The following is a 21,610-nucleotide window of genomic DNA, read 5'->3' on the forward strand; positions in this document are numbered from 1 at the left end:
CTTTTAGGTATTTTTGTGGAAAAAAATAGTCCCAGGCAAGATGTTGCAGGTAGGCATTCCAGCAGGACAAAAGGCCACTGTACTAAGTGAAGGCTAAGCCCTTGTAGAAAGTATGCTCTCTGACTCACTCAGCCCCCATGCACACAGTGACCCTGCTCATGCCTGGCTCCCTTCAGTCATCCTCGTGTCCTACCTACTCCAGGCAAGCATGTAGGTTGAGACTCTGCTTTCTAACAGTGAAATTTGAAAAAAAAACAAAACAAAAACCAGACGTCACCCTGAATCTAATCCTGGCTGAGCCACCTAGTCTGCTGTAATGGTGGCCAAGTCACCTCAACAAACCTGAGCCTCTGTTTGGTCATCTACGCAATGGGGAGGTCCTACAGAAAAACCCAGGTCCTTCCCAGCTCCAACAGTTATGATCTGCATACCTGTAAACAACCAGGAAGGGGGGAATTATTTAAAACCCAAACTGATTGAGGTTGAATTTGCCTTTGAAGGTGAGGGAAGGGTGTACCAGAGGGTAGTGAAGGTTGGTGATCCTGTACCCCTCCTTGCAGAGACTGGGGTGGGGGGGATGGGAGCAAGAAAGGGTTTTGCCCACTGGGTTTGTAAAGGGGATGCCTGGAATCCAGCTCAGGGGTGCAGGCCAGAGAGAGCCAAGTTTTTCTCAAAAAGAAGCTGGGAGAAACTGAGTTTGCAGAAATGGTTGAGGTCTAGAACAGCATGTGCCCAATACTCACTTCTCAGCTGTTTAGTGTGTTCGGAGTACCTTCCCTTCAGCTCCTACATTCAGGAAAGGCTTTATGTGAGTGGGGCGTTTTGTGGGAAATCAAGAAAGGAGCTGAGATCCTCTGGCTCCCTGGGTTCTCATAGTGCAATGTAGTAGGGGCTGTCACAGGTCGAGGGCAGTGGCAATCCATAATCGGAACGGTTTCAGGGGAGCAGGTACAATGGGCAAGGTGGCAAGGAAAATAGGAGCCCCACCTCTCCCCACCTTCTCCTCTGCCCAGGAGGGCTTGGGGAGGACACAGGGCTCCCTTTACAGTGGTGTGGAGTGGGACTGGAGCCTACTCATTTGAATCTCAAGGATAGGGTTCCTTCCCTGCAATCTGGGATACCACGTATGTGCATGGCATTCTGCATGTGTCCTTCCATGGACTCACATTTCTGACAAAGGGCTGACAAGGCACACCTCAAAGTCACTTCTCTTCTCACGTGCAGAAATGGAAAGGAGTCAGACTCACTGCTTCCTTTGCTTGGGGGTATCTTGAAGGAAAGACTCCCAGAGGCCAGAGCTGTGGGCTCCCTGGAAACCATCCTTCCCAGGTGTGCCTCTGAGCTGACATGAGGCTGGAAACGTCCGCAGGTCCTGCCTGGGAGCCTGCACAGAGCTGCCGAGGGGCACACTGCAGGGCATTTGTCCAACGGCCATCATGCGGGAGTCCTATCCGCATCTTTCTCTGCCTTTTCAGAACCCACAGAAGCCCTGTCTGTCAGTCCTTTGTAAGCATTTCTTTTTGGAAAGACTGTTCGAAGGGAAGAGACCCGTTATGGAGTGCGTGCGCCCTATTTTCACACTATCTCCTGCCACTCTCAAGGCCTAGTTCCCAGGGGCAAGAATTGTGTCATTTCCAGATAAAATGTGAATGTGCCCCAGGGGACATGAGGATGGGGTGTGTCAGGCTCTGCTGCTGCTGAGGCATTTGCTCCCACAGGACTTATCAGTGCCTCTCACTGGGGTTGAAGGCCTCACATGGCATGGCCTTGTTCCTCTCCCACTTAGGGCTATATCCAGGATCTGTGGGCTAGGCCATGTCATAGAGCATTTTAGGACAACTGTCTATTTCTAGGCCACCTAAAGGAAGCCAGAGGAGTCATAATCAGACTCATTCATTCAAACAACATACCACTTGAGCAACCTTTACCTGCTAGCTTCCAGGGAAAAACAGTTAACATGAGGGAGGCAGTTCTTTCCCATATTGAGCTTATACTCCTGCAGGCCTTAAATGACTAATTAGGCAATTTACCATTTATAGCAGTCATTATTAGTGGTATAAGGAGGTACCAGAATATGAGAGAGCATATAAAAGGATGACCTAATTTTGGGGTTGTCAGTGAAGGCAACTCTTCGGAACTACAGTATTTCATTGAATCGAAAGTGTCACCAGTTGTAACACACACCATTATTCTGTGTACACTAAGAAAGAAAAAGATGTTTCCAATTAAATATGACAGAAGACTTTCTTATAACTTATAATATTTATTTTATTTTTAATTTGACATAAAACTTTGTTACCTATCATTTTGTGCATAGCTAAGAGAGGAAATGTAAGCAAAATAGGTCCTTAATGAATTCTTAAAATGTCTTTATACTGAGTCCATTTCTTCCTAATCACCTTCAACTCAGAGTTGATGTCTCCTGGTTTCCACACATTCTCATCCTCTATGCCATTAAGAGCACTGGTGATGCGATATTTCTTCTTTTAAAGTTTTTTAAATGTTTATTTATTTGAGAGAGAGAGACAGAGAGAGACACACACACACAGAGAGAGAGAGAGAGAGAGAACATGAGTGGGGGAGGGGCAGAGAGAGAGGGAGACACAGAATCTGAAGCAGCCTCCAGGCTCTGAGCTGTCAGCACAGAGCTGGAAACGGGGCTCCAACTCACAAATGGTGAGATCATGACTTGAGCCAAAGTTGGATGCTTAACTTACTGAGCCACCCAGGCACCCCCTGTGATGTGATATTTCTTAAAAGAATCTATAAAAGAACTAACAGCTATTGTTTCTGTGCTTTTAAGTCAAATTTGCAACAATGTAGAGCTGACATATTTTGAGTCCTGCTTGGGAAATGTTGCTAAGCATGTCCAATCCACCATTTCTTCCCTCCCATGACATAGCCACTTGATTCCACGCATAGCCAATGCACCCCAATTTTGGAGACATTAAAATGTGAAGGAATATGTGCTTTCAAACCAATGAAACATGGTAGTTTCTAGGATGAGATCTTATGGATGAGCAAGAACTAGCTATGCAAAAAAGGGATGGACAAGAGAGTATTCTGAAGGGAGGGAGACCACATGTAAAGGCTTGGAGATGAGAAAAGTGTGGTGCATGTGACTGACCCACAGAGTAGGGAGGAGATGACAAGGAATAAAGTTAAGTGATAGGTAGGGCTTGTCCTTACCTGTGCAAGTCCTTGCAAGCCATGCCAGGGACATGGAATTTCATCCTAAGAGCAATAGGAAGCCTTTGAAATGTTTGGGGCAAGAAGTGGGCACAGAAGGGTGAAAGACAGATGCATTAGAGAGAATCTGTACAAGATATTTCCATCTGAAGTCTGGAGACTGTATGTGAAATGTCAAGCATAAGCCCTAGCAGTAGCCCCATGAGAGAGCATGGTGGCTTTGTAATTGGAATTTGTGGCTGGATCCTGATTGACTGGATAGGAGGTGGTGAAGGGGAGGGAGGGAGAAATCCAAGATGACTCCCAGATACCTCTTGTGAGTCAACAAACACTGCATCCGGGCCAAGTCTGGGGATGGAAATAACTGATTTTGGCCAAGTTGTATCTGCAGAAGCTCCAAGACAGCCAATGAGAGACAGTCCATAGACAGTAAGATATATGGGTCTAGAGCTCATAGGCTGGGCATTTAGGCAGGAGAGGTGAGTTTGAAAATCATCAGAACATGCCTGGCAGCTGCAGTGATGTGCATGGATGTGATTAGGGAGAGGGTGCAAAGTGAGACTTGGAAATGGCCAAGAGCTGAGTCTTGAGGAACTTCAAACTTTGGACTTGGGTGGTGGAGGGTAAGCTGTCAAAGGAGGCCAAGGAGGAAGAAGAGAAACCAGGACAGTGTATCGCAGTGGCCAAGAGATGAGCACTGTCTGGGATATTGCCTCTAGTGGTTCTTTAGAACTTGGGCATCTGCATACCTTCCTGCAGAGTATGGCTTCTTCCATATTGCCTCTGTCTTCAACATTTGCCTCCTTTATAAAGTATTTTACTTTGAACAAGCTCGACTTAATTTGCCTTCACATAAAATATACACCTATTCATCATAACCTCTCCTGGCGGCCCTCAAGTGCACCCAACTTGCCCAACTTAAGCCCAACTCTCCAGCAAGCTCATCAGAGTCCTGTTGATGAAGTTGTTGAGTGCTTCTGAGAAGAGAGAAAGGAGAGAGAGGGCAAAGGGAAGAAGCAAAGGAGAAGAAGAAAGCCAATGTTTATTGAGCACCAACTCCATACTGTCATTATGCTTGTCTAATACCAGCAAAATGGTGCAAATGAGTATCACTATCAGCAACTTAAAGACTCAGAGAGGTTAAATAATTTGAGTTAAGTCACATGGGTAATATACTGTGTATATAGAGCCAAATCTCCAACTTACATCTATCTTCTTGAAAAATATTTTTTTGAGGGGCAGTCTTTTGTAGGAAGCTGATGTGTGTTTGTGAAATGCAAGCACATCAACTCTGAGGCAAAACCACCATAGTAAAGGGGAAGATTCCAGTGTGAAAAAGAAGTGGTAATAGTTGACAACAGAAGTCTAAACATAACCCTGATGAATGACCTCCATGAATAATTTTGTTCTTTTTTCTTTTTTTAGTGATATTGGTGGGTTAGAGTTTAGTAGAAATATCTGTACTGTGATGGATATATTGGTGGCAATTACCAGTGAGAAGTCTCCTTCATGGGGTCTATTTTAATGGGAACACCATTTGGGGGAGTTAGTGGTGACAAACCTATTTATTTCTCTGCTTCACTTGTTAGCTCCTTTTAGCACAGTAGGAAACTACAATCTAATGTGGCCCAGATTCCCTTCAGAATAGCCAGGGTCTTTGTAATTCTCATTAAGTTGTCTCTGGGTAGAGTCTGAGGAAGGAAGAAGGCATGTATGAGAGCACCAATGAGCTGTAACCATCTCTTTTACCTGGAGGAGGCGCTGCTCTGTGCTAAATACTCAAGAAATTAACAAACAGGGGCGCCTGGGTGGCTCAGTCTGTTGACTGTCCGACTCCAGCTCAGGTGATGATCCCCCAGTTTGTGGGTTCAAGCCCCGCAGCAGGCTCTGTGGTGACAGCTCAGAGCCTGGAGCCTGCTTCAGATTCTATGTCGCTCTCTCTCTCTGCCCATCCCCCCTCATTCTCTCTCTTTCTCTCTCTCTCTCAAAAATAAATAAACATTTAAAAAAAATTTAAAGAAATTAACAAATAACTAATGTTCCTAAAATTAACCTAAGGGGGAGTGGGGGAAACCCAGGTAGACAAGAAGAGCTGCAGTGCAGACATGGTGGCCTGTGGAGCCTCCCCTAACCATCCAGCAGGTCCTGAAATGTAGTGAACCCCGGCTTGTCTGCTACCAGGATGGACTGCAGCGGCCTCCTGCCCTTCCAGCTCTGGTGCCCCTGGCCCTTTGGCACCTACTCCCAGAACCAGCCACTCCCACCTGCCGCAGCCCTCAAGCCATCAGCCTGCCCAGAGCCGGCCAGCAGGGCTGAGCCAGACCACAGGCCTGCCCACTCAGAGAACACCCCACCCACCTTGGCCACTGATGCCCCTGCCTCCCAGCCTGCCCCCCTCCTCTCTGCAGCAGCTGCTGGCGATGATGGGCGAGTCCTGCTGGACACGTGGTACATTATCAAGCCTGGGAATACAAAGGAGAAGGTGGCCTTTCTTGTGGCCCACCAGTGTGGTGGGGACAGCCCGGCCAGCTCCATGAAGGTCAAGGGGCACTGGGGAAGTGACAGCTCCAAGGCCAAGCGGAGGAGGCGCTGTCTTCAGCCTACTAAGGCTCCACCGGACCCAGGGGGCCTAGAGGGCCCCCTGCCACTGAAGGGGCCCAGACTCAGCTGGTGAGGATGTAGACCTGCTCTCTGTGGCCGAGATGGTGGCCCTGGTGGAACAGCGGGCCGCCCTGGCCCTACAGAACTATCCAAGCCCCGGCACCCCAGCGCCTATGGTCTCCGTGTCGGTTGAGCAGGGTGGGCCTGCCAAAGGTCTGGGGTCCAAACGGAGGTCTGGTGGCGGGGACTGCAGCCGCATAGCTGAGGCAGTGGCCCACTTTGAGGCCCAGCGGGACAGCCCTCCAGCCAAAGGCCTCCGCAAAGAGGAGCAGCCTGGGCCCGGCCCAGGGGAGGTGCGCATCGCCTTTCCTATCTCCAACGGCCGAGAGCCTCAGGCTCCCGATGACAGCTTGCCCAACGGGAACAGCGGCTGGCCGGTTGTGCCTACCCTGGCAGCCCAGGCCCCGGGGCCGAGCCAAGGACGAGATCACCAGTGACCTGTACCAGCTCATCAGCCCCTCTCGGGATGTCCTGCCCAGCAATGTGGAGTTCCTTCTGGCTCGGGCGGATGAAGCCAGTGAGGGGGAGACCACGGTCCCTGCCAGGCCTGAGGACACTCCCCCGGCGCCCCCTCCAGCCCCTGCCCAGGACTGCGGCGCGTCAGGCTTCCACGTGGACGTGGTAGTGACGGGTGTGGTGGACGAGTGCATCTTCTTTGGCAAGGATGGCACCAAGAATGTGAAAGAGGAGACGGTGTGCCTGACGGTCAGCCCCGAGGAGCCGCCCCCACCCGACTCTTCTTCCTCCAGCTCTTCTTCCTCCTGTCCCGGCGTCGGGACGGGCCCCCCGAGCTGCCCCCAGCCGACTCCCCCGCCACCGCTGGACGACGCTGAGGGGACAGCGGACACCTCCCTGTGCCGCCTGTATCGGCACGTGTCACACGACTTACTGGAGATCCGCTTCAAGATCCAGCGGTTGCTGGAGCTGCCGCAGTACATGCTGCTGCTGCCCGAGCAGGTGCTGGTGAAGGTCTTCAGCTTCCTGCCCACGCGGGCCCTGGTGGCCCTCAAGTGCACCTGCCACCACCTCAAGGGCATCATTGAGGCGTTCGGTGTGCGGGCCACAGACTCGCGCTGGAGCCGCGACCCCCTGTATCGCGATGACTCTTGGAAGCAGTGCCGCAAGAGATACGAGAAGGGTGACCTGTCGCTGTGCAGCTAGCACCCGAAGCCCTACCACCACGACCTGCCTTACGGACGTTCCTACTGGATGTGCTGCCGCTGAGCGGACCGCGAGACGCCTGGCTGCCGCCTGGGTCTGCAGGATAACAACTGGGTGCTGCCCTGCAACGGGCCGGGAGGAAGGGAGGTGAAGCCGGGGAAGGTGTTGGGGGGGGAGCCCACTGTGTCCACCCTTCCCCCCCCCCCACCGCCCCTGGGAGCCCAGGGCCAAGACTGGGTCACCCTCCAGGCGGTATTGATCCCCTTCCAGAACTGAGATGGGGTTCAGGGGGATGATTGAGAAGGCACTCTGATAGATCAACCCCTATTGGTTTTCTAGTCTTCAGACACAGGGCCTGTGGACCCCTCAAGTAGGGTGGTTTTTATCAGCATTTCAATTTCTTCTCCATTCATCCCCAACACCCTCCTTGCCACTCTACACCCCAGGGACCCACCAGCAGGGAGCAGATGGGAGCTAATTTTGGTACTACTTAAAGGTTCCCCCATTCTGGCCCCCTTCTGCTGCACCCCCCCCTGCCCCCCCTCCCACACACACAACCCATGCCAGCCAGTTCTTTGTCTCTGGAGCTGTGTTCTCCCAAGAGGATGTAGCATGCAAAGTCAGTATCTCTCCTGAATTGCCACACCAGGGCTTACCTCCTCTTTAGGAATTGGGGGCCATCAGATCACAGATCAGATGTGGCACTTTTCACGGCAACCTGCCATTTCTAGACCTTTTCCCCATTAAAACAATAAAAAAAGAAAAATTCTTATTTTCTCCTTAACCTAAAGCTACCAGTCTCTTCACTTCCCCTAAAGAAGAGAAAATAAAGCTGAAATATAAAAATTCCCTATCTCCCATTATTTAAACTATTTCCATTGCTTCTCTATGCCCCACCTCACCCCCCAAAAAAAGCTGTGAAGCCCTTTGCCTAGCTCTTGACAGTGTGGGGGCCGGTGGGCAGGGACTGTGGGTTTGAATTTCTGGATTGTTTTTCCTTCCATTCTGGGTATTTGTTCAGGCATTGGGGTCTCTCCAGCCCCAGCCACATGAGTTTCTTTAGAATCTTTTGGACACCTGAGACCTTGATTTTTCAGGCAGTTTGCTCTGGGGTATTTTCGTTCAGGGTTTTCTTTGTTTTGTTTTGTTTTTGGTTTTGGGTTTTGGTTTTGGTTTTTTATCCTTGTGGTTCTGGAAGCTTCTGGTGTGTGTCATCTGACCAGTTTTGAATTGGTCCTTTCTATAAAATCAATATTTATAAGGCAAAAAAAAAATTTAACCTAAGGGGACCAACCCTGGTCTCTCTAGCCCAGAAAACATGGCAAAGTGTGAGAGCAGATACTGGTTGTGATCCATGAGGCTGTTTCCACAGCAGGGCAGGTAGCTGCTTTGGCCACATGTGCAGGGCAGAGGGAAGTAGCAAGGTGGTGGTTGCTTCACCCTGTTTCTTGGACATACAGATAATCATTACTGGCAGTTTCATCTTGATTCTCAAAGATAGCATCTGTGACAAGGAAACTTAGTTCTGTACAATCATGGTGGGCAAGGTTGCTGTCAGTATCAGAAATGCACATTTGTTTGTGGTACCTCAGCACCACATAATTAAGGAGGCTGAAACTATAGAGATTCTTGTGTCCATGTTCAATAGAGGCTCTTTTGGATGGGAAACTTCTTAGGTGAGCGTGAGGGTATGGAATAAAACAGAAGCAGGAATCTCCTGAAAAGTATCCTATGTCTGCCTGGGGAAGACACACTTCAGGTGATTCCTCTCCTTTCCCTTCCTCACCCCTGTCTCTCCAACAAATCCAGATGTGAACACCAAGAAAGTAGATGAATAGGAGAAGCTGGTGACCCACTAGAACGACAGCCAGTGTCAACTGGACTTCCTTTTTGCCAAATAACTTGAAAATCTGATGAGAGTACTAAAGTACAGCACTAAATGGTTACTAAGCTGGTTTTTTCTTCCTGGGTTCACAATTATACCACATTTCCCAGACACTTTAAAGTTGGAGGGAGCCATGTGACATACTCTTGCCAATGGAAACTGAGCAGAAGGGATGTGCCCTGGCAGGCAGTGAAGAGGTGATGTGCCTTCTCAATCTTTCTCTGCATTGGCCTTTGTTGACTGGTGAGTGGATATGAAGGTTTCCTCAAGGCCACATATTAAAGATGGCTGTGCCTCAGCACAGAAGAAAATTGGCTCCCTGAATGGCTATGTGGAGCAGAGCTCACTGACCACATCAAACTATGACAAAAACAAGCAATAAACTTTTATTATACCAAATCACTGAGATTTTGAGGATCGTCTGTTACAGCAGTCACCATTAACTGATACAGCTGCACAGCCCAGGATTATGGATCTTTGCAGTAAGCCTCCTTCTTCCTTACCTCCTGAAGTCTTTAACGGCTTTGCAAAAACCAGGGTTGTGTTTTTGTCCTTTGCTTTTTAGTTCTTAATGCATTTGTTCAGGGACAAAGCATTTTGTGAAACCATTATTAATGGAAACTCAATAAAAAGACCTCAAACCAATGTAGCAACTTGGTAATTAATCATTCAAAATGAAGCATTGGAGTTCAAGGCCTGATGTGCTATTCAAATAAAATTATGAAGATTTGTTCCAAAAATCCAGCTAACATTTTAGGGGGGGAAAGCATGCCTTGTTTTCTGTTCTGAGCCTGTTTTTAGCTCTTGATCTGTCCAACACTCTGTACCAGCTCTTCGGAATGTGTGCCTCATGTGTCCTTTTCTGATGAAATGTCATGAGCTGGCCTTTGACATTCAGCATTTCCCAAACTTGGCACCAAGAAGTTTTGCCTTTGTTCACTGCAACACAATTGTTGTCTTTTCCCCAAAGTGGGATTTCTGATTCTCTTCTCTGAATCCTGAAAATGGATTTTCCTCACTGCTCTTACCTTGATTTTGAGTTGTGGTCCTGAAGGTAGTATCATGGGAACCATCAAAGCAGTTAGAAATCAGAAAAGATGAAAGTACAGAGACCTCTATCTGGTGAGTTCCTGCCACAGTGGCTTGACTCAGCTTTCCTCCAGTCTTGAAAACTTCTTCTTCATTCTTCTCCCTGTCTCTCTAAATCCTGCTAATGCTTCAAGGTCTGGCTCAGTGTAAGGTTTATAAGACTTCCCACATGGACCCTCACTAGGTTAAACTTTTCAAGAGCACAAAGAACACATTTGATTTTGTTCATAATTTCCCCAGCATATACTGCTCTGACTGCCATTTGCCACATGTTTTTAAAATATATGCTGAATGCATTGATGACTTGGAATAAATGGATGAATTTTAGGTCCTCTGCCCATCTCAAGTAACTGAATTACCAGGAAGAATGGAAAGGAAGAGACACTCATTCTTCTCCAAACACACATTATCTACATGACATCATTTAGCAAGTAAGTGCATTTAATGCTCATTTTGACAGTACACAGAACCAGCAGCATTTGCTTTATGCACTTTGACTACATTTCTAACTTATCTGGGGGGGGGCGGGAAATAATAATCACAAATGACAGTGTCCATGACAACCTCCAACCCAAACCATAAAATAGATCATTGTGTTCTTGCATTAAAAAACATTGAGATATGATAAACTTTTCATTTTATTTCTCATGTTTTATTTTTTTAATAGAAATATCCATTGACCTACATGGCATCCTTTGAAGAATATACAATGCTGGGTGTGATAAAATATTGCTCCTCTCCCCCAAAAATGTCTATGTCTTAATCTTCAGAACCTGTGAATTTGTTATGTTCCATGATAAGGAAGAATGCAGGTTGCTGATGGAATTAAGGATGTTAATCAGCTGACTGTAAAATATAGATTATCCTGTATTATTCAGGTGGCCCAATGTAATCACAAGGGTCTTTTAAATGTAGAAGAGGGAAGCATAAAAGTTATTGTCCTAGTGATGCAGGGTGGGAAAAAATTGACTGCCATTACTGGCTTTGAAGACAGAGGGGACTGTGGAATGTGAGCAGCTTCTATAAGTCAGTAAAAGCAAGAAAATAGATTCCCTCCTAGAGTTTCCAGAAGGAATGGATTTTAGTGCACTGGGACCCATTTTGGAACTCTGATCTCCAGAACTATGAGACAGTACAGGCATACCTTCGAGATATTGGTTCAGTTCCACACCACTGCAAAAAAGCAAATATTGCAATAAAGCAAGTAAAATGAATTTTTTGGCTTCCCAGTGTATATAAAAGTTATGTTTACCCTATACTGTAGTACATTAAGTGTGCAATAGCATTGTCTAAAAAGAAATATACATACCTGAATTTAAAAATACTTCATTGCTAACAAATTGCTAACCATCATTTGAGCTTTCAGCGAGTCCTAACTGCTGATCACAGATCACCATAACAAATATAATAATATGAAAAAGTTTGTAATTTTGTGCGAATTACCAAAATGTGACAAAGAGATAGAAATTGAGCAAATGCTATTGGAAAAAAATGGCACTGATAGGCCTACTTGGTGGAGGGTTGCCACAAACCTTCAGTTTGTAAAAAAATAAAATGCTGTATCTGTGAAGCACTGGAAAACAAAGCACAATAAAATAAGCCACTGAGTTTGTGGTACTTTGTTATAGCAGCAATAGGAGACTAATATACTGAGGTTCTAAACAAAACAGAGGAGAAGGGATACAGATGCATTTTACAACTTAGCAAAAAAAGATACAACAGAAGCATTTATTTTTCTCATTTTGTCCATTTGAGCTTATTTTTTCTCTCCAAACATTCACCACTGGCAGAGACTAAGACATATGCTCTTTCAGTATTCAACACAGGGCAATACAACACCAATAGAAGGTGGCCAGAAACAACTATTGGTTAAAAATATACAGTGGATGGCAAACACATTCTGTTATTCAGTAAAGTAGAACTAATTTGGTGTTTTTCCAGGAACTTTTTGGTGATAAAGGGAAAGCTCACAACTCGAAATAAAATTATAACATACGGATGCTCTCCTATTGTCGGGAGGTTTGAAGACACTAGATCTTGGAAGAAACAGGCAGATCTCCATGGCAGGAAGGACAGGGCTTGGGTGGAAAATGCCCTTGACAGAGCATCCCATTAATTTCCAGCTCTTCAACCACCTGGTCTTTAGCAGAGATGATAACAGGTAACTGTGTCTGACAGATGTGAGTTTCTGCTCATCCTCTCTCCCATTTGCAAGGGACATGTCTAGGAACAGAGAAATATCAGAAGGCGGGCAGGGAAGGGAGAGGGAAAAGAGGTGATGAGCCTGGACTATTTTAAACTTTAGTAATTGGTGCCAGAATGGTTAAGAGTAGGCATGCATTTTATATAATACCCACACCTAAAAGAGATTATTTTCCAAAGGGAGAAAGAATTATTAGCAAACCCAGGGTTTCATGAAAACATGAAAAAGTTTCACTGGTCTTTCCAAGCATTAGTTCATAAACCCAGGCCGTTTTTCTGAAATGAAAGCTATAGACAAGTCAAACACACTTCTGGGCATTTATCTGTTAATAACGTGAATGTTAGCTACCACCTGGGTTTGCTGGAAGGATTAACTGAATTCATATTTTTTAACTGTTTAAACAGTGCCAGGCACATGGTAAGAAATGTGGAGGTGTTGCTGACCATTATTGTTAAATCAAAGTAAACCACCTTATTTAGAATAATGAATCAAAAATAGAATGTGACCCTTTCAATCTATGCAATCACATACCAGAATTTAAGTCGTGATTTGGTGGTGGATTCACCACCAGATTTGTGTAGTTTCCCAGTCCAAGAGAAATAAAAGGAGCTAAGTAAGCTAAGTTCCTTATACAGGTAAGACCACACCACGGGGAGAGGGAGCATGTGACCATTGAGCCAGAGAATCTCACTGAGCTCCAGCACTAGTGATGTCAAAACAGGAAGCCGCATGGCTTCAGTGTGACTCTCCATGCATCTGTATGTACATTCTGCACAGCCTACAAGGAGTCCAGCTCCAGTCCTGATAAATATCTGTTGATTGAGTGAATGAGCTGGACAGGCCACACACACACACACACACACACACACACCGAGCCTCCATAGCCCATTCTATAAAATAAAAAGAATGCATTTCGATAATTTTTAAAGACCACCCCATTGCCTTCTTAATAAAATTTTTAAAAGAATCAATAATCTTAAAAAAGAAAGATATTGAAAAATAATAAGGGAATCTGTGCTTATAAAACAAAAGCAAATTTAAACAAGTATACCAGTACCTGTTCCTTTCTCAATTGCCTTTTCCTTTAGCTCTCAGACTTTGGGGGAGATCACATGACAATAGTGATGTATTAAAAAAAAAAAAACGATTATAACTGCAGTTATAACTGGCTGGCTCAGTCGGTAGAGCATGTGACTCTTGATCTCTGAGTCGTGAATGAATTCAAGCCCCACATACTTACTTGATCAATCAATAAATCAATTAATTAAAATTTTAAAAAATGTTATAACTATTTTAGGTTGGGTTCTCTGGAAACAGATATGAGGTAGAGATTGGCATGTAGGGAGTATTTTGTGGAATGGTCTCAGGGTCAACTTGAGGGTTGACCTTAGTGTCAATCCCAAGGGGATAAAGAAAGCAGGGTGACAGTGGCACCTAGGTGTCTCAGTTGGTTGAGCATCTGACTTCAGCTCAGGCCATGATCTCAAGGTTTGTGATTTTGAGCCCTACATCGAGCTCTGTGCTGATAGTTCAGAGCCTGGAGACTGTTTCAGATTCTGTGTCTCCACTCTCTGCCTCTCCTCTGCTTGTGCTCGCTCACTCTCTCTCTCTCTCAAAAATATATAAATATTTTTTAAAAATTAAAAAAAAAGAAAGCAGGGTTAGAGAGAGAGGGATGGGGGTTGAATGCCTTGCAGTCACAACAGAGGCTTCAGTCAGTCCCATGATGTGTTCTGACATAGTCCTTCAGAGCTGTCCCAGCTCGAAGCAAGCAGGCTATGCCCTCACATTTCCCTGCCTTCCTGCCCCTTTGGCCAATCATTGACCAGTCTTTGGAGCTGACTGCCCATGAGGAGAAAGGGAAGCAGCCATGGGGGAGGTGGCTACCTTTGGTTGAGGGTACTTCCTGGGAGGGACACAGCACCCACACCACAGGAACTGGGAGAATGAGAGCCTCAGTCTTTGTGTTAGTTATCTGTTGCACAGAAACAAATCACCACTTAGAGTTTTAAAATAGCACATATTTATTATCTCATCATTTCCATGGAGTAGGAGTCTGGACATGGCTTAACTGGGTCCTCTGGTCAGGGTCTTACAGGCTGTAGTCAACGTGTTGATTGGGTTGTGTTTTCATCTGAAGCTCCACTGAGGAAGACTCCATTTCCAAGATTATTCAAATTATTGGCAGAACTCATTTCCTTGCGGCTGTATGAATGCAGGCCTGGCTTTTTGCTGGCTATTGCCTGCCGGCCACCTTCACACCCTAGAAGTTATCCATATTCTTTGCCACATGGGCTTTTCTAACATAGCCAATTACTTCATGAAGCCTTCAGGAAGAGTCTTTCACTTGCAGACACTGTCAGTGTCTATTTCAAGTGCATTCGACTGATTAACTCAGGCTCACTCTTTTGATTGACTCAGAATCAACTGACTTGGGACCTTAATTATATCTCACAATCCCTTTACTACTGCTATATTCTATGGACTAGAAGCACACTACAGGTCCCATCCAGGAGAGCTGGGGAGGGGAGGAGAGATTACATAAGGCATGAGTATCAGGGGGTAGGAATCGTGGAGGCCATCTTGGGATCTGTCTGCCATCGTCCTGAAGGGGAAATCTGAGTTGTATGCTATAGATCCACTATAATAAACATAAAATCTGGTAAACAAGATTCTTCAAGTGCCAAGTGATTTTTAGGCTGACCCATTTTGGAGGCAGCTTTAAATTTGGGGGGATTTAACAGCCAACAGAGATAGTGTCAAGGTCTTCACGGTGGCAGGGGACAATACCACCTAAAACCTAAATATGTAGCTCTCAATGGGCAAGTTTCAAAGGGGTGGGTGTTAGCACAGCCCTTTGCACATAGTGAGATTTCATAAATGCCTGTTGAATGAAATTCAGTGGGATAGAGAGCAGCGTTTTATGCTGCAAGGGAGTTTGAGTCTCCTCGGTCTGAATCTTCTGCTGAATGTCTAACCATTCATAAGTGGCCAGACTGTCAGGGAAAATAATGGCTAAGTTTGACTGCCTGTAAAAGTCCATATAAAAGTGCTTCTTTTGTCAAGTAAAAATACCAAGGGGAAAAAAAAAGTCTTTCCTAAACTATATAAGTTCACCTTTATTTAAAATAATTTTTTGTATGTAGGTTGTATTTATAAACTTTTATTTATTTTTTATTAAAAAAAATTTTTTTTTCACGTTTGTTTATTTTTGAGACAGAGAGAGACAGAGCGTGAACAGGGGAGGGTCAGAGAGAGGGAGACACAGAATCTGAAACAGGCTCCAGGCTCTGAGCTGTCAGCACAGAGCCCGATGCAGGGCTCGAACTCACGAACTGTGAGATTGTGACCTGAGCCGAAGTCGGCCACTTAACCAACTGAGCCACCCAGGCGCCCCTAAACTTTTATTTTTAAAATAGAAGCAGAGTAGAGGAAATAATAAAAAATGATCTGAAGATCCAAGACAGGTCCTGCAGGAACCCAAACTACCAACAAGAGTTATGGGCCCTAGCATTTTGGTGTGGGGACAATTCCAGCCACTGAAACTATGTGGCTGATTGACAGATGAAAATGGAGAAAACTGTTTCAAGTAGGAAGGGAACTAACTGCCTAATTCTTTACATATGTGATTGTCAGTTAATACTTTAAGGTCAGTGCAACACCCACTCATCTTCATTTTATAGAAAAGGAAGCAGTCTTTGCCCTCACGTGGCGTAGAGTCTACTTTGGGGGCCAGACAAGGAGAGGTCATGTGACACTGGGGGTGTGTGCTCTGGGAGAGAACATGGAGGGGCTGCCAGGCAGGGGGGAACACTTCACCCTGTGAAAAGGAGGCTTCCCAGCAGGAGGAGATTCTGAGTGGACACTGTGTCTTTCCTTCATGGGTCATTGGGAGAAAAGAATGCCATGTAGGATGGGAAGGGCAGCCAAAGAGGAAGCCTGAGCCTTCTACTTTGCAGTTTGCCTGGAGTCACCTACGTCACTGTGTCTTATGTGGAAGGGGATGGCTTTGGGCTAGTTTAACTCACATATAGATAGATGGGAAGAGGCCAGATAGACAGACTTAGCTTATACAGCTCATAAGAAGTCCTACTTAAGGGGCACCTGGATGACTCAGTCAATTAAGTGTCCAACTCTTGGTTTTGGCTCAGATCATGATCTCATGGTGGTGATCTTATGGTTGTGAGATAAAGCTCTGCGGTGGGTTCCGTGCTGGGCATGGAACCTGCTTGAGATTTTCTCTCCCTCTCTCTTTGTCCCTCCCCCCTCAAAGCCCTGCTTAGGAATATAGTACCTTCCTTCCTTTTGTTGAAGGTAATTTACCCTCAAAATGGTTTCTAACAATGTAGATTTCTTCTTTGATGAGTTTTGGAAAATCAAGCCCAAGCCACCCAAAGATAAGGCTTAATAGGTCCTCTTTCCCTAGCATATTATTCCTCACAATTAACTGTCTTCATTCTCTCATCTGGAAACATGGACCCTCTTAGAGTTAAGAAACCACACAATTAGAATTGGGGTGATCATATAATTTATCACCTAAAGTGGACACTTCAGAGAGTGAAAGGGAGCATGAATAATAATTATTCGTCCAGGGATGACAAAACTTGGGCCATCCAGGCAGACCATCAGGCTACCATCAGCCCAATTTTTTTAAGTTTATTTATTTATTTAATTGGAGAGAGACAGAGACAGTGCAAGTGGGGGAAGGGCAGAGAGAGAGGGAGGCAGAGAATCCCAAGCAGGCTCCACATGGTCAGCTCGGAGCCCAATGTAGGGCTCAACTCATGAAACCCTGAGATCATGACCAGAGCCAAAATCAAGAGTTTGATGCTCAACCCACCAAGCCAGCCAGGCAAACTCAGCCCAATTCAACGCTAATTAGCTACAGAATGGAAACACAACTTTCCCAGGACTCCCAGAAGCTCCCGTATCTGGGTGATAAGGAGGAAGGCAGCCATGTTCTTCCTGCCTGAGTTACACAGAATGTGCCAGACTTTGTCTAAGAAGAATATTGTTACCTAACAGGACTTTAGGAGCCCTGTGTTTAAGAAAAGTCTGTTCTCTGAAAATGAGAAGAGCAGATAATAAACAGTAGGCTCTTTAAATGCCCAGATTTTTAAAAATTCAGCAATATCTATTTTTAGAAAGCTCATTTTTACTCACTCTAAATATTCTCCTGCTCCACCCACGAGCAAAAGTGATTTTGTAGCAATTGACTCTGAGGCTGCTGACGTCATTAGGTAGGGAATTAGACTGGAGAACTCCCAGGTTTGCAGTGAAACTAGTGAACACTGACATGTAATGGAGGAGAGCCACCCATCTGGAGGAGATACAACCTAGTCTATGATTATAAAATGTGTATTGAGGAGGCCTGGGAAGCACTTATACCTAACTGAAGGACCAAGGGATAGCTTTAGTGTTGCAATGGAACTGATGAAGAGGAAGGCTGTAGCCTAATCAATTCAGTTAATGTATCTGAAGACAGTGTTAGCCAAACAAGATGGTCTGTACCACCTAAAAGAGAACTGAACAACCATGCATGTGACAGTGCTCCTCCATCAAGGCCAAATCTTTCAGATTGGAAAAGGTGGTTTTCTTTGTTAAGAGTCAAGGAAAGCCCCTCTGATTTTGGCAAGGCTTGAGTGAAACCCCATACCCCCCACCAAATCCTCCTCAACAACCCACTTTCCATTGTTCTGATTCTCAATTTATCCAAACAACTTTGAGTGACACCACATATACACAGAAATTCTCTGAGTCTCTAAATCTACTGATAGTTCAGCAACAGGGTCTAGTTGATGGAATTCCTCACCAAGAGTCATAACCAGAATCTGAAATTCTCCTAAAATATTAAGAGGATGAAAGATGATAGTTTTATTTAAGTTTTAAAAATTTTTTTAAACGTTTATTTATTTCAGAGAGAGAGAGAGAGAGAGAGAGACAGCGTGGGAACAGGGGAGGGGAAGAGAGAGAGGGAGACACAGAATCCGAAGCAGGCTCCAGGCTCTGAGAAGTCAGCACAGCTTTCTCACTGGAGAGAATTTTCATATCTTTTGTTTACTAGTAAGCCTCTTCTAGATTCACTTCATTTCTCAATGCCTGTTGGAAAATGTGATTCTCAGAGCTAAACATGATGTTCAGGTGTGGTCTGACCATTAAAGAAAACAAGACAACCACTCTTCTCTTGATTGGTCCAATTAAGTACCTCAAGTCTGTATGAGTCAGGACTGTCAGCAAGTCAGCTAAGCAAGAACTCTGTTGTGTGTGTGTGTTATTGTAATTCAATTTTTAAGTTTTAAGATAATTATAGATTTCCATATAGTTGTAAGAAATAATACAGAGAGCTGTGCAACCTTTACCTAGTTTCCTCTAGGAGCAACACCTTACAATACTGTAATGTAATATTATAACCAGGGTATTGATTGACACACATATGCAGTCAAGATATAGAACATTTCCATCACTATAAGGAACCCTCATTTGCCCTTTTATAGTCACATCTATTTCTTCCTTCCCCTACTCTCTCTTAATCCCTGGTAACCACTAATCTGTTTTCCATTTCTACAATTTTGTTATTTTAAGAATAAGTGGAGGGGCACCTGGGTGGCTCAGTCAGTTAAGCCTCCAACTTTGGCTCAGGTCATGATCTCACAGTTGGTGAGTTCAAGTCCCATGTCGGGCTCTGTACTGACAGCCTGGAGCCTGCTTCAGACTCCCTGTCTCCCTCTCTTTCTGCTTCTCCCCCACTCATGCACTCTCTTTCTCTCTCAAAAAAATAAATTAAAAAATTTTTTTTAATTAAAAAAAAGAGTAAGTGGAATTGTAGGGTAGGTAACCTTTGGGATTAGAATTTTTACTCACCATAATTCTCTGGAGATTCATCCAGGTTGCTGTGTGCATCAACAGTTGTTTCTTTCCATTGCTGAGTGGTATTCCATGACATACGACATTCCATGGATGTACCAAAGTTGGTTTAGCCATTCATTTATTGAAGGACACCTGGGGTGCTTCCAGTTTTTGGCTATTAGTAAGAAAACTGCTGTAAACACTAGAGGTTCCTGTGTGAACGTAAGTCTACATTTTTCTAGGATAAATGCCCAAGAGCGCAATTGCTGAGTTTTATGACAGTTGTATGTTTAATATTCAAAGAAACTTCTGAACTGTTTTCCAGAATGATTTATACCTATTTTTGATCCAGATCTGTAGTTAAGCTGGTGTACCCCAATTCAAAGCCGTAAAGCGTTTTGTGTTTTGGTGTGCTTGTGCATTTTTGTTCTTGGACCTGAATGCAATGTGCATTTATTTTCCTTAAATGTTATTTTGGTAATTTCATGCCAATATTCCAAGTCTTAAGATATTTCATATCTGCTTTCTCTCATCCAACATATTAACTGTTCTTCTTGACTCCATTTTTTCTGTACCTTTTGTAACCATGTTTATTAAAGCTTTCTTCACCCAGAGCTTGAAGGGGGAAAAATGGAATAGGACGAAACCCTAAAGCATGACACTGGAGACAAACTCTCCAGGTGAATCTTATCAGCTGATCTACACTTTCTTCCCTGTCTATAAGGATAATACCAGGAAAATTTCCAAAGGATTTGCAAAAGTCTGATTCCTCTGTATATAGCATTTCCATTCCTATCAATCCAAACACTTCATTTATAAAAGAGAGAAACATTTAAGTTCCTAAGTCACACTATTTCACTGTGAATACACTTTAATTCTTACTGAGAGACATTTTCTTTTCTCAGTTAACAGAGACGGAAGACATTAATAAAATTACTTTCAACATGGTGGCTTTGCTCTTTTTTTTTCTTTTTGAGAGAGAGAGAGAGCACAAGCAGGGGAGGGGCAGAGAGAAAGAGAGAGAGAGAGAGAGAGAGAGAGACTCTTAAATAGGCTCCACACCCAGTGAGGAGCCCAATGCAGGGCTTGATCTCATAATAGCGAGATCATGACCTGAGCCAAAATCAAGAGTCGCATATTTAACTGACTGAGGGTGGCTTGATTTTTCAATTTAGGCTGCAATGCCCGTTTAGGGCATCAAGATTTTGGAAACAGGATGCTGACAATGATGAAGATGATGGTGGTGGTGATGGTGATGATCACAGCTAACACAGGTAGCATGCTTACTAGATGCCAAACATTTCTGAGAACTATGAGGTTCTGTGTCATTTTTATACCTGTATCTGGTTTGTGAATAATTGTATCATTCATAGGGATTGGAAAAATGAGTGTTCTTTTTAGATGCACAGCATGGCTGCCAGACACTTTAATCATAAGCTTTACTTGGGATTGTGTCTGAATTCTTGGTAGAAAGGAAAATTGGTAATATAAAATCAAAGCCAAAGAAAGCTTGTGCTTTATTATCTGATTATCGTAGGCATAACAAGGCTTGAGAAGCCTAATTACCTTAATTTTAGTCACTGTGTACTATATCCTGAGAGCATTTTATATCTCTGCACTTTTCACATTTGAAACGTGATAATTCAAATAATTAAAACTAAAATCCAGAGTTCAATAAACACAGTATTTTAATTTTATTTCTTTATGTATTTATATATTCTTATTATTGCTTATTTATTTTATTTAGCTCTCTTCTGATTCTCAAGAAAACCATTGAGTTAGTGATACCTGATAGGATAAAGGAATATGCAATTTAAAGAAATAATTATACAATAACACGGATATAATTTGATTTATACTTGTAAGTGGTACAGGGAGAAACAGAGCTATATCATACTTTGAAGAGTGATAGTAATAATTATTCAGATTTAATCATTTTATTAATACAAAATTAAAAAAAAAAGATTTTTAAAACGTTGAAAATCAGTTTGGCTTAAGAATCTTTTGGTGGCAATTTAAGCAGCCATGGAAGGTGGAAATCTGTACTATATTAGAAGAGAGAAACAATAAAATGCAAGACATCCCACTCACATGGGAGCATACAACCTTAGTTATAAGCAAGAATCATTCTGCCTCACACTATAATGACATTCCAGAATCAGATTGAGGAGTCAGTCCCAAAATGGGATTAAAAAAAAATCAGATCTTGAAGGAAGTCTTGGTTGACATGTTCATTTACTTTGTTAAATCCAAAGCGTCTTAAGTGGCAGCTATACAGACTAATCCAATTGTTACACAGGAGGCACTGCACTATTTCTTAATATGTAACTTCAAAGAACTTGAAACCATTAAATTGGTTTGAACATGATACAGAAAGTACTGGGAGGGAAGGTGATATTAGTGGTCAAGAGCATAAATGCTGTTAAGATGAAAAGGCTCTGCTAGTTGATTTATTATCACACCAAAGAGCAGATAATAGTCACGTGACCTCATATGAGTTTCATTTAGCATCTCTTAGACTCCTTTCCTGTAAAAAATGGCAATTAAAATTGCCTTGGAGTATATATGGAAAAAAT

At 44.0% G+C, this 21,610-nt stretch overlaps 1 pseudogene; it reads left to right on the forward strand.

Annotated features, from left to right (window-relative positions):
• Positions 1-5,371: 5,371 nt before the first annotated feature.
• LOC125939484 (F-box only protein 46-like) lies at positions 5,372-7,287 on the forward strand (annotated as a pseudogene).
• Positions 7,288-21,610: the final 14,323 nt, after the last annotated feature.

This window comes from Panthera uncia (assembly GCF_023721935.1).
Source record: "Panthera uncia isolate 11264 chromosome B2 unlocalized genomic scaffold, Puncia_PCG_1.0 HiC_scaffold_25, whole genome shotgun sequence".
Classification (NCBI taxonomy): domain Eukaryota; kingdom Metazoa; phylum Chordata; class Mammalia; order Carnivora; family Felidae; genus Panthera; species Panthera uncia.